The 11,381-nt window shown below is 38.7% G+C and overlaps 1 non-coding gene across 1 annotated transcript; it reads left to right on the top strand.

Moving 5' to 3' along the window:
* Positions 1–2,339: 2,339 nt before the first annotated feature.
* LOC148695752 (small nucleolar RNA R71) lies at positions 2,340–2,450 on the top strand. The gene has a single exon (XR_015964949.1). It is a non-coding gene; the product is annotated as a small nucleolar RNA R71 (small nucleolar RNA).
* Positions 2,451–11,381: the final 8,931 nt, after the last annotated feature.

Here is an 11,381-nt window from a genome sequence, read left to right as displayed (position 1 = left end):
GAACCACATGGGATTTTCATGACATGATTGTGTTTCTTGGTGGAAATATGGCTGAATGTTTTAGTTAATGGGAATGGGTGTTCTTGGTGCAAAATGGAGTTGGACAAGGCAAGGGATTACACGGCACAAGTTATGTGGAATAACAAGGTGTCTGCATGTTTTTGCCTTGTTTAGAACCACCCAATGTGACTCCAATGCACCACTTTCCTAATCACATCTTCTCTTGAAGTCCCTCCGCCATATTAGTCTTAGATTCCTCATATTTGGACTTCAAATTAATTCCCAAGAACCCTCTCCACGTTTGGAATAATGCTCAGCTATCAAAAGGAATGGTTTTTACTTCATTTGCCTTCCCTTTGATCCAAATACACACTTGACTGCACACTAACACCAAATAATGTAAAATGCAACTAGTTCAATCCAAAAACATCACAAAGACGCCAAATAAGGAATATATAAATGCATGCAAAAAGAGACTTATCAGATATGCATATTTTAGATGTGGTGGAAGTGGTTTAAGTTCAAGTTTTGGTGCCTTAACAGTGGAAGGAGTTTGATGTGACATTGATGGTTCTAAAGGCTCTAACAAAGGTGAAACATTCAAAGGATACAATGCTAATGCTTCCAAGGCAGCTACTTCTTCCATGAGTGCATCTTCTTCATCAAACTCATCTTGAGATTGACTCAAAACAGTTTGTAATGGTTCATTCGATTGTGCCTGCAAGAACTTAGAGAATACCAATGAATCAAGCACATCAATGGCATAACAATCAAGAGATGAAGAAGGATGAGAAAGAGATTCAAACACTTTGAATTGAACTGTCTCTCCTAACACTGTCATAGTGAGGAGTCCATTTTGCACATCAATGATGGTCTTGGCCGTGGCCATGAAAGGTCTCCCAAGCAATATTGGCAACTCACGATCATGTATAGGAGCTTCTTCCATGTCCAACACTACAAAATCTGCAGGCAAGATTAGTTTATCAACTTGAACTAGAATATCTTCTACTATACCTCTTGGATATTTCACGGATCTGTCTGCAAGTTGTAATGAAATGGTGGTGGCTTTCAAATCTCCCAAACCTAGTTGAAGGTACACTGAATAAGGCATTAAGTTGATGCTAGCACCCAAATCAAGCATTCCCTTCTCTACTTTCTTATCCCCTATGGTGATGTTGATAGAGAAACTGCCTGGATCCTTGAGCTTTGGTGGAAGTTTTCTTTGCAAAACTGCACTCACATTCTTAGACACCACTACCTTCTCATGTGGTCCATACTTCATTTTGTAGCTGTTTAACTCCTTGAAGAACTTCCCATATGCCGGCATGTTCCTAATGACATCAAGCAAAGGTAAGTTAACATTCACTTTGCTTAGTATATCAAAAATTTCTTTGAATGACTTATCCTACTTGCTCTTGGCAAGTCTTCCAGGGAATGGTATTGGTGGAGTGTATGGTTTCTCGGCCTTGTGAAGATTTGGTGCTTCTAGTGAGGAAGTAGCATGGCTTGGTTCCTCAATTGATTTCTCATTGTCTCCTTGAGTGACACCTGCATTCACATGATCATATTCATTAGTAACTTCATTGCCAACTCTATTATCAATAACCTTACCACTTCTAAGTGTAGTGATTGCTTTGGCTTGCTCTTGGTTCCTTTGGAGTATCACGGGTTGGCTTGGAAACTTCCCAACCTCTCTTTGGTTCAAGGCATCTGCAATCTGCCCCAATTGTGTCTCCATTTTGGTTAGGGCGGCTGAATGTTGTTAAAGTGTGCTATTGGTGGAATGTTGGAATTGCAAGGTGTTTTGGGCTAACAATTAAAAAGTGTCCTCAAGGCTAGTGGCAGGTTTTGGTTGGAAATTTTGGAATTGATTGTTGTTCTTCCATGAAAGGTTGGGATGATCTCTCCAACTTGAGTTATATGTATTTGAATACACATCATTCCTTGGCCTTTGGTTGTAAGAATTCATGAGGTTCACTTGTTCTTGAACATACTCGTGGTAAGCTTCCCTAGATGGACATTGGTGAGTAGAATGGCTTGGTATGTTGCAAATAGCACACACTTCATTAGCTTTTGGCACCATGTTGAGCACGGATTCAAGCTTCCTTTCTAGGTTAGCTACCTGCAACAAAAGCTCATGATTAGAACTTGTTTCATAGACTCCAACTTTCTTACCCCTTAAATCTTTGTGTTGAGCATTAGACCCCAACATCTCATAAATGTTATATGACTCTTGAGCATTCTTTTTCTTCAATGCTCCACCTGCTGCATTATCAATAGTTGATTGACAAGTTTGGGTTAGTCCATCATAGAAAATTTGCATTTGTAAGTGAAAAGGTAACCCATGGTGTGGACATTGTATCAAGAGGCCTTTAAAACGCTCCCAACACTCGTTGAAAGGTTCTCCCTCATCTTGTTTGAAGTTGAAGATTTGTCCCCTTAATGTGGCTGTCTTTTGAGTGGAAAAGAACTTCTCCAAGAACTTCTTAGCCACGGCATCCCATGTAGTGAGGGAACCTGGTGTTAGAGTCATCAACCAACTCTTGGCCTTATCTTTCAAGGTGTAAGGAAACACTCTCATCCTCAAATTTGCTTCACTTACTCCCTGCAAAGGTAAACCACTCACAACATTGTAAAACTCTTTAATATGAGCTAAAGGGTCTTCATTAGGTAAGCCATAAAATGAAGGAAACATATGGAAATGTGAAGATTTGAGATCATAGTTTCTAGCTTCTGTGGGCAGCAAGATGCATGAAGGTGAATTTGGTATGATTGGTTGAGCAAAGTCCTCCAAAGCTCGAAGCTCATCTTCATTGCCCGCCATCTCCTCTTCTCCTTCCCAATTAAATTGCTCAGATTCTTTACTTGTTGAACTAGGTGAATTCCCTTCTTCTTCCTCACGGATAATGGATGAACTTGATGGCACAAAGTTGTCCAAGGTGTGCCCCTTCAACCGTTCAATTCTTTGGCCTAACTCAACAAGTCTATTTGACATATACTACCTGAAATAAAATACACAAGTGTGAATGAAAATCAACTAGCAAACAACAATGAAATGAATAAAAATAAACTTAAAAACGTTTGAAAGGACTCAAGGGACTCAAAACAGATTCACAAGACTCAAAACAAGCTAAAAACTCTCAAAACTGCCTAAAAACACAAACTGGGCAGTTTTGACACTAAACTCAATTTTGGACGAAAATTAGGTTTGAGCTTGACTCAAAATGCTTCAAAACACAAGATAAGACAGATTCTAAGCCTAAAACTTAACAAAATATGGGGAGAAATTTTATTTGGACGAAATGTAATTAAATGGACAGATTATAACGAAAGCAGATTGTAAAGCAAATTGATGTAAACCAATGGATAATGGAATGGCTAAGGGATTCTTTTCCACACATAAAATGTATGCAACTTAAATCAACTTCCAGTTATCAATTTGACAAGTTATGAACCTTGACACTAATCAAAATAGCAAACAAGCAAACAAGCAATTACAAGGGACTGAAATCAGTCCCCGGCAATGGCGCCATTTTCGTTGATGTATATTTCCTTCCTAATGCTAGAATATATTTAGTATAATGGCACAAGCAAGGGTGTCGAATCCACAGGGACTAATTCGACCTATGTAATCACTTGTTTTGCAAGAACTTCTATGAAATGAATCAAACTAATCAAATGAAGCAGATTTGTTGTTGTTACTTGAAAGCATAAAGAAATGAAGTAAACACAAGTAAATGAATCAATAACTAACACAATGAGATGGTTCCAAAGGAAATGAAACTAGGGATTCAGTTTCACCATTGCTCAACTAAGTCCATGTTTGTTAAGCTAGTTTGTACTCATTCATCTACCTATTTCTTGAGTTTGTTTCACTTGGACATGATTAACCATATGATGTGTGGACTTGATCAAATGTCTCTAATCATGAACCAAGTTGTGATGTGCAACTTTGGTTCATAATCAAGAGTATGTAATGCACAAGAAACTTTCATAAAACCAAAGGGAATAACTCGGCAGGATGTGTGCTAAACACTCCCTTCATTCATTCACATATCTACCAAGATTATGCATGATGTGTGTCTTAATCTTGGCTAAACAACTTAGTGATTAATTCAAATGATGATCAAACATTAAAATCAACACACTAAGTCACCATTAAATCAGAGAATGAAACAAGAAATAGATGGACAAACTGAGCATTCTAACCTAATTACATGGCAAACTTTGCAAGGTTACATCGAATCCCTAGAAGAGGATTAGTTACACTTCATGTTTACAAAGATTTGACATAAAAATAAATAGCATGAGTGAACATGGAATTAAGAAGAATAAACCCTTGAAGCAAAACTGATTTTGAAGTCCTTGAGGAGTGGCCTTCGGGGTTGGTTCTCCAAGTATGATGCAACTGAATTAGATCCACTTGGTATGTTTTCTGCAAAGGGGAGAGCAAATGGGCAGAGAATGGACAGAGAATAGGGTGAAATGGAGCGGCTATGGGTGAATAAAAATGGAATGAATGCCAAGGACAGTTTCTGTGTAAAGGAGAGAATGTCAAATGCAATGGTATGGAGAGGGAGAATGAGTGAGGATGATGGACGGAAGTCGAGCAAGAATGGTGTGTGTAATCCAATAAATCCGAGAGAAGAATGAGTGAGTCACCCCTAGTTAATTTCTGAATGTGGCTAATGATGGAAAACAATCAGAATGCATGTGAAAACTGACATGATCCATGTGAAAGGAATGCTGAAAAGGGGATGAATGTGCACGGTATGGGCATGAAGGAGTAGGAAATGCATGAAAATGGTTGGATGAGTGGATTTCTGGCGTGATACCTGCAAAGCATGGACATGATCTGCATCTAGGTGGTTTATTTAATCCAAGATACATGTGCAATGTCTGCCACAAGGGAGTGGACAATCTGAAACTGGTTAGAATAATCTGGAATTGGGTATGGGAGTGCACGGGATGAATCATGAAGGAATTGGAAATGCAAAGGTGATTTGTTTCGGTGGTGGAAGTGCATAAGGGAGCTGGAAATGGCATGGAATGTTTAATTGAGATGCATGTGGATTTCTGCAAAGATGAAATGGAGAAAGGTGATGGAATGCACGGTCAGGTTGTGAACATGCATGTGAATGCATGTTTTTATGTTTTAGAAGTGCATAATCTGACTTGGAACCACATGGGATTTTCATGACATGATTGTGTTTCTTGGTGGAAATATGGCTGAATGTTTTAGTTAATGGGAATGGGTGTTCTTGGTGCAAAATGGAGTTGGACAAGGCAAGGGATTACACGGCACAAGTTATGTGGAATAACAAGGTGTCCGCATGTTTTTGCCTTGTTTAGAACCACCCAATGTGACTCCAATGCACCACTTTCCTAATCACATCTTCTCTTAAATTCCCTCCGCCATATTAGTCTTAGATTCCTCATATTTGGACTTCAAATTAAATCCCAAGAACCCTCTCCACGTTTGGAATAATGCTCAGCTATCAAAAGGAATGGTTTTTACTTCATTTGCCTTCCCTTTGATCCAAATACACACTTGACTGCACACTAACACCAAATAATGTAAAATGCAACTAGTTCAATCCAAAAACATCACAAAGACGCCAAATAAGGAATATATAAATGCATGCAAAAAGAGACTTATCACTAGGTGAGGATAATGTGGTTAACAAAGAAAATAAGCTTGAAAAGGCTAAAAAGGGGTAATCCTACAATACATGTGAAAAGGGATAGGCTTTTTGGCTTTGGCTTGACTAACAACTTCATCTTATTGTATGTTATGCAATCAATATCATGCTTTGAATGAATTGGGCATGAGTTCTAGTATTTGGAACTATAATGAAATGCATTCCAAGTAGCAACTGATGCGAGATTTATACGCACACAAATTAAACCCTCTTTTCGTCAAATTATAGTATATGTATAAGTAGGGATCGTTCTGGACCGGGGATTAGGAGGGATTGTTAATCACTTGGATTTGACTCAAAAACGTAAAAACACAATATAAAACACTAAACTAGACTCAAAGAATGTAAAACTAAACTTTAAAACACTAAGACAAACCAAAGACTCAAAATGCTTTTAAAAACACAAACTAAAATGATTTCTAACTAAATTGACATTAAAGTAAAGGGGGATTTAAGTTTATACGAAAATTGAAATAACGAAACAAGTTAAATAAACTAGACAGAATGTAAATATGAAATTGATGAAATGGAATGAATGGATGATAGAATAGCTAAGGGGGTCATCTCCACATATGTTACACTTACATAATAAAAAGATTTCCAATTACATTTCAATAAATTATGAAACTCATCACCCCGGGTTAATTAGGTCCGCTTAAATTAACCGTCAAGTTTTCCTTAAGTTAATGAATTGGATGGGTTAGCGCAACGCAATTCACAACATTCTCCAAAAGTCCTTTACGTGAACAGCACAATAAAGATACAATCAAAGATCATTAAGCATTATGAAAACTATAAGTGTTGACGAGACATTCGTTACTATGATGAGCATGAAACTCGTGCCAAGAATTCATTTAACGCGATTGTTTATAAGCAACCTCCACTACTTGTGAATATAAGTTCATAACGATTAGGTGAAAATCACTTATATTCTAGCGTCATATTCATGCATGAAAATTAAGCGCGCATTCTTAATAAACATACATAAATAAGTTATCAATCAAACGGTTAAACAAATTGAATCAACAACTTATGAAATGCAATTAGAAGTAATCAAATCAAAATGCAAGCATAAACATATATTTCGAATCACCCCCTAGCTAAAGGGGGTTTAGTTTATTAAACATTGAAATCAAAGAAACACCTAAACATTCCAACAACTCAAACTTGAATTGTATGAACGTTTAGGCACTCTTCTCTTCCTCGTTGTTGTAGCACAAGGTCTAAGGATAGTTTGATTTGGGGGAATGGTTTGGGGAGTGGTGTTTGGATTACAAGGGAAATGGAAAAATGGTGTGTTGTGTATGAAATGAGATGTGCATGAATGAATGAATGCAAGGGTATTTATAGGAGTAGTGGAGGGAACATATGGCTATGTCATTTGTAGGTGAAGTAGGTGGATGTTGTAGGTGAAGTAGGTGGATGTTGTAGGTGAAGTGGATGTTGTAGGTGAAGTAGGTGGATGTTGTAGGTGAAGTGGATGTTGTAGGTGAAGTAGGTGGATGTTGTAGGTGAAGTAGGTGGATGATATGTTAAGTGATAAGTGATATGATATGTGGTTATGATATGATAAGTGGTTAAGTGGTGATGATAAGTGATAAGTGATTAAGTGATATGATATGTGGTGATGATAAGTGATAAGTGCATGTGGGTTAACTAATGAAGGAAATGCATGTGCAATGACAATGTGTTAGAATGGATGTGTGTTATGCATGGCATGATTGGGATTAGGAAAGGTTTAAATGTCCTAAAACTAAAGAGAACAAGGTTCCAACACTTTGGCTCCAATTAGGTCTTCAATTTCGTCCAACACTTTGGCTTCAAGCATAAGCTATCCGTCCTTAGCCCAAAAGTGCTCCAAAAGTCTCCAAAATGCATCTTTTTGCTCCTTTAGCCCTTTGGACCTACAAACACACGAAAATAGCTTAAAGTACTAAAATAACTAAAGAAACATAACGTAAATGCACGAGAACAAGCTATTTAAGTCGCATGAATATGCTCCTATCAAATACCCTCACACTTATCTTTTGCTAGTCCTCAAGCAAAACAAAACAAAAGAACACGAAACTAGACAAAACGAACAAAACACAACCTACACCTTCCAACAATCGTCTCATGGATTTCCAATGCACAAGACAAGTTAAAAATCATTATTCCCACAGATTTTAGCCATCTTGACACTTAAGTACATTCTTAATCATAGTCACCACATACTAATTCACAATTAAGCATTTAAAACTATATTTTGAATGTAGTAACATGCCTTAGAGAATTTGCTCAATTCCTTACAAGATATGCTCTCGTTTTTCACACAGATTTTCTGACTACACACCCTAAACTAGTTATATGTGAGAAGATTGATGTAATCATAAAAACGAACACTCACATATGTTATAATACGGAAAGCATTTTCTGGAGTTAATAAGCATGTTTAGATATGATCTCATGAATGGAATGCTACTACTTAGACGCGAGAACCAGTGACACCATAAGCTCATACCAAGTTCAAACTCCACAATTGAAATACATAACACTCAATATAGAAGTCAAAGGGTAGTAACGGGGCTAGGGTATTGGCTAACAATGAAAGGTGAAGGATAAACAAACATTCTTAAAGCACTTAGAATTCCCTTAAGAACGCAGAAGTCAACTTTGAACACCCAAGGGAAAATCACACAAAACTTAGGGCCATATTCAACTTTTTGGACCCTTTCTTCAACCATCAACGCTCGTGAGTTCATTCTTACTTATTTTCACTCCTTTTTTTTTTTTTTTTTTTCTTTTCTTCTTTTTCTTTTGAATCTCAAAACATACATATAAACGTAAGAACAAACTTTTACTCCCCCACACTCATTTTCTTGCATAATGTAACTCAAAAGGAATTCATTTAAGTCATGCTCACTAAACTTTAAGAACAAGGGTATAGGAAAGTCCTACTCTAAGCTAGGTAAGGGGTGATGTGGGTAAACAAGGAATAAAGGCAAAACGAGGCTCAACGGGGTTAAAACTTACAACATATACGAAGTATGGGAAGTAAGGCTATTTGGCTATGGTGGTGGTCACTACACAACTTCTTCTTGAATATGTGTTATGCAAATCAATAACATGCTTTGAATGAAATGGGCATGAGTTCTAGCATTTGGAACTATATGATGAAACGCCTTTTAAGTAGTAACCAAGCAAAGAATAATGAGATCATGCAACGACTTTAGAAAACAAGAAATCATAGATTATACTCTCTAAAGAACGTTATAGGCTCAAGTCTCTCAGGGTTGTAGCGTTTGTTTGAGTTCCTTCCTTCAAGCATGTTACAAAAACGAATTTTTTTCTTTTATGATTGCATGTGAAGTCATACATTATAACCATAACCAAGCATATACCAAGAGTAAATCAAACTTTTCTCTATGTTTATAACTCTTTCTAACCGTCATGCAATTATAAACCAAATCCTTATCATTGTGTTGGAAGGTACCCTAAGACACAAACACACAAAAACGACTCTTAAAACAACTCTTTTTGGGTTTTTCAAAACAATTTTTCAAATTTTTATGGGATTTTCGAATTATAAAACAAAACACACTAAAACACTATAAAACAACTTAAAAACAGCAAGGAACAACATTTGAAGTTATGGGTGATAAAATCCCACGAATTTGCATTAAATATACTTAGTTACCCCCCCCATACTTAAATCAAACATTGTCCTCAATGTTTTAAGCATATGGTTCACACAAAACATAAGTAAACACACAAAAAGCAACTAAACATACTAAACATGGCAGAATGTAATTAACAAAGAGAAGAGTTTAGGGACGCAAATCTGGTTATGGAGTGTAAATTCCCTCTTCTCCTTGGTGATTGTATTGAGGCATGATCTTGGTGATTCCACAGGCTTACTCTTGAACTGGTTTCCGCCCATCATTGATTTTCCTTTGTGCTACTCTTGAACTGGGCAGCAGGATTCCCTTTAGTGTCTCCCCCGAAGGTCTGAGCTTCCTCCTGCTATCTGTTTCTTTGTTCAATCTTTGCAGGAGTGGTCCCTTCTCTGGAAGTGTATCAACCGTTGAAGATGACTACTCGAGAGCAACGCTAGGTAAGCAATCAGGAATAGATTCCAGGCAGTTGGCTCCAGATCGGTAGACTGACTCCAAGTGCCGGCTGATTGCTTCTTTTACTTTGCCATGCAAGTAAGAACAAGAACAAAGAAAAAGACAGGGAAACAGCATGATATGAGATATTTTTGCTTTTGACCTTGATGATATGAGATACCTTTGCTTTGAAGAAGCGGTGAATGAATCAGCACATGCTTCAATCCGCCGTTTCCTCTTGGGTCATATGTACTCCAGGCATCTGGTATCATCTTTGGGGAAGAAGAAAGAATTGAGTATTTTGAAAGGCTTTGCTGGGAGTGCGCCCTCAGAGGTGAGGGAGAGTTGGGCATTTTCTTCAGGTTTGCCCTGCCATAAAAGACGAAGGTCGACATATATAGAGATAATATCAAGTGGTGGTACTTTTTACCCTTGTCGACAAACGTTTTGATCCCGCAAATCCGGCTCTTTGAAATAGTGGCGCCTCTTCGATCTTTGAATACGCCTCTTCGATTTCTGAGCAGGCGCCCCTTCGATTTCTGAACGACACCCCTTCGCTTTCTGAACGACACGTGGTAGTGCAGATGCGGCTCCTTTTGACAAAGCTGCACGCGTCTTCTGAAAAGCAGAGAAAGCGTCGCCGAACTTTGCGCTTGTCGGCTAAAGATGTGTAGATGCGATGATGGCCTCCACGTGTTTTCAGCTTTGTCAGAAATCTTTTGACAAAGTTGAACGCGTCTTCTTGAAAAGCCGAGGGAGCGTCGCCTAAATTACGCCGGAAAATCCGGCTCTTTGAATCGGTGGACGCGTCGTCTTGGCTTTTTATAGAGCTATCAATCACCCCAACACACACACTCTGAAGATTTCCCATTCCTGAAACTCGACTCCAGCCCTTTGTGAAATTTTAACTCCATCCACCCCTTCTCTTTGAACACTTTTGAAAAAAAAAATGGCAAACTCATCGAACCTTAGCTTAGATTTGAGTCTCAGCAGCGATCCGGTTGCGCCCCGTCAAGGTAATGTATGGCGCCCTTCTTTTTTATCTTCTAACGGTCCTCTTTCAGGTGAAGACTCTGTGATGCAGGACGCCACAATAGCTACAATAGTAGCTAAAAACCTCCTCACTCCAAAAGATAGTAGGCTGCTGTCAGGACGGTCCGATGAGTTGGCCGTTCAAGAGTCCCTCGCACTTAGTGTTCAGTGTGCGAGTTCTGTGTCCAACATGGGCCAACGCCTGCTTGCTCGGTCCCGCCAAGTGGAATCGTTGATGGCCGAGGTGGAAAGACTTAAGCAAGAGATCCAGCAGCTTAAGTACGAGAATAGAAGTTTGCATGTGTTTGCAAATAACTATTCGTCGGGGATGAAGAGGAAGCTTGATGAGCTGCAAGAATCTGAGGGTCGAATTCACAGTGACCGTCAAAGGCTTGCGTCTTATCTCCAGAGGCACCTTTTTCCTGGGTCATCCAGCGCTTGGCCAAGTATTGAGGCCTGAAATGCTCTAGCTCCGATGCCTCCCGCTCCGATGGCTTCCGCTCCGATGCCTCCCGCTTCTATGCCTCCCGCTTCTGCGCCTCGTAGTGGGGCTTCACGC

The sequence above is a fragment of the Pyrus communis genome, chromosome 7 (assembly GCF_041283825.1).
Source record: "Pyrus communis isolate YQ-2024b chromosome 7, ASM4128382v1, whole genome shotgun sequence".
Classification (NCBI taxonomy): Eukaryota; Viridiplantae; Streptophyta; class Magnoliopsida; order Rosales; family Rosaceae; genus Pyrus; species Pyrus communis.
The sequence above is the reverse complement of the archived record's forward strand: the minus strand, read 5'-3'. Positions and strand labels throughout refer to the sequence as shown.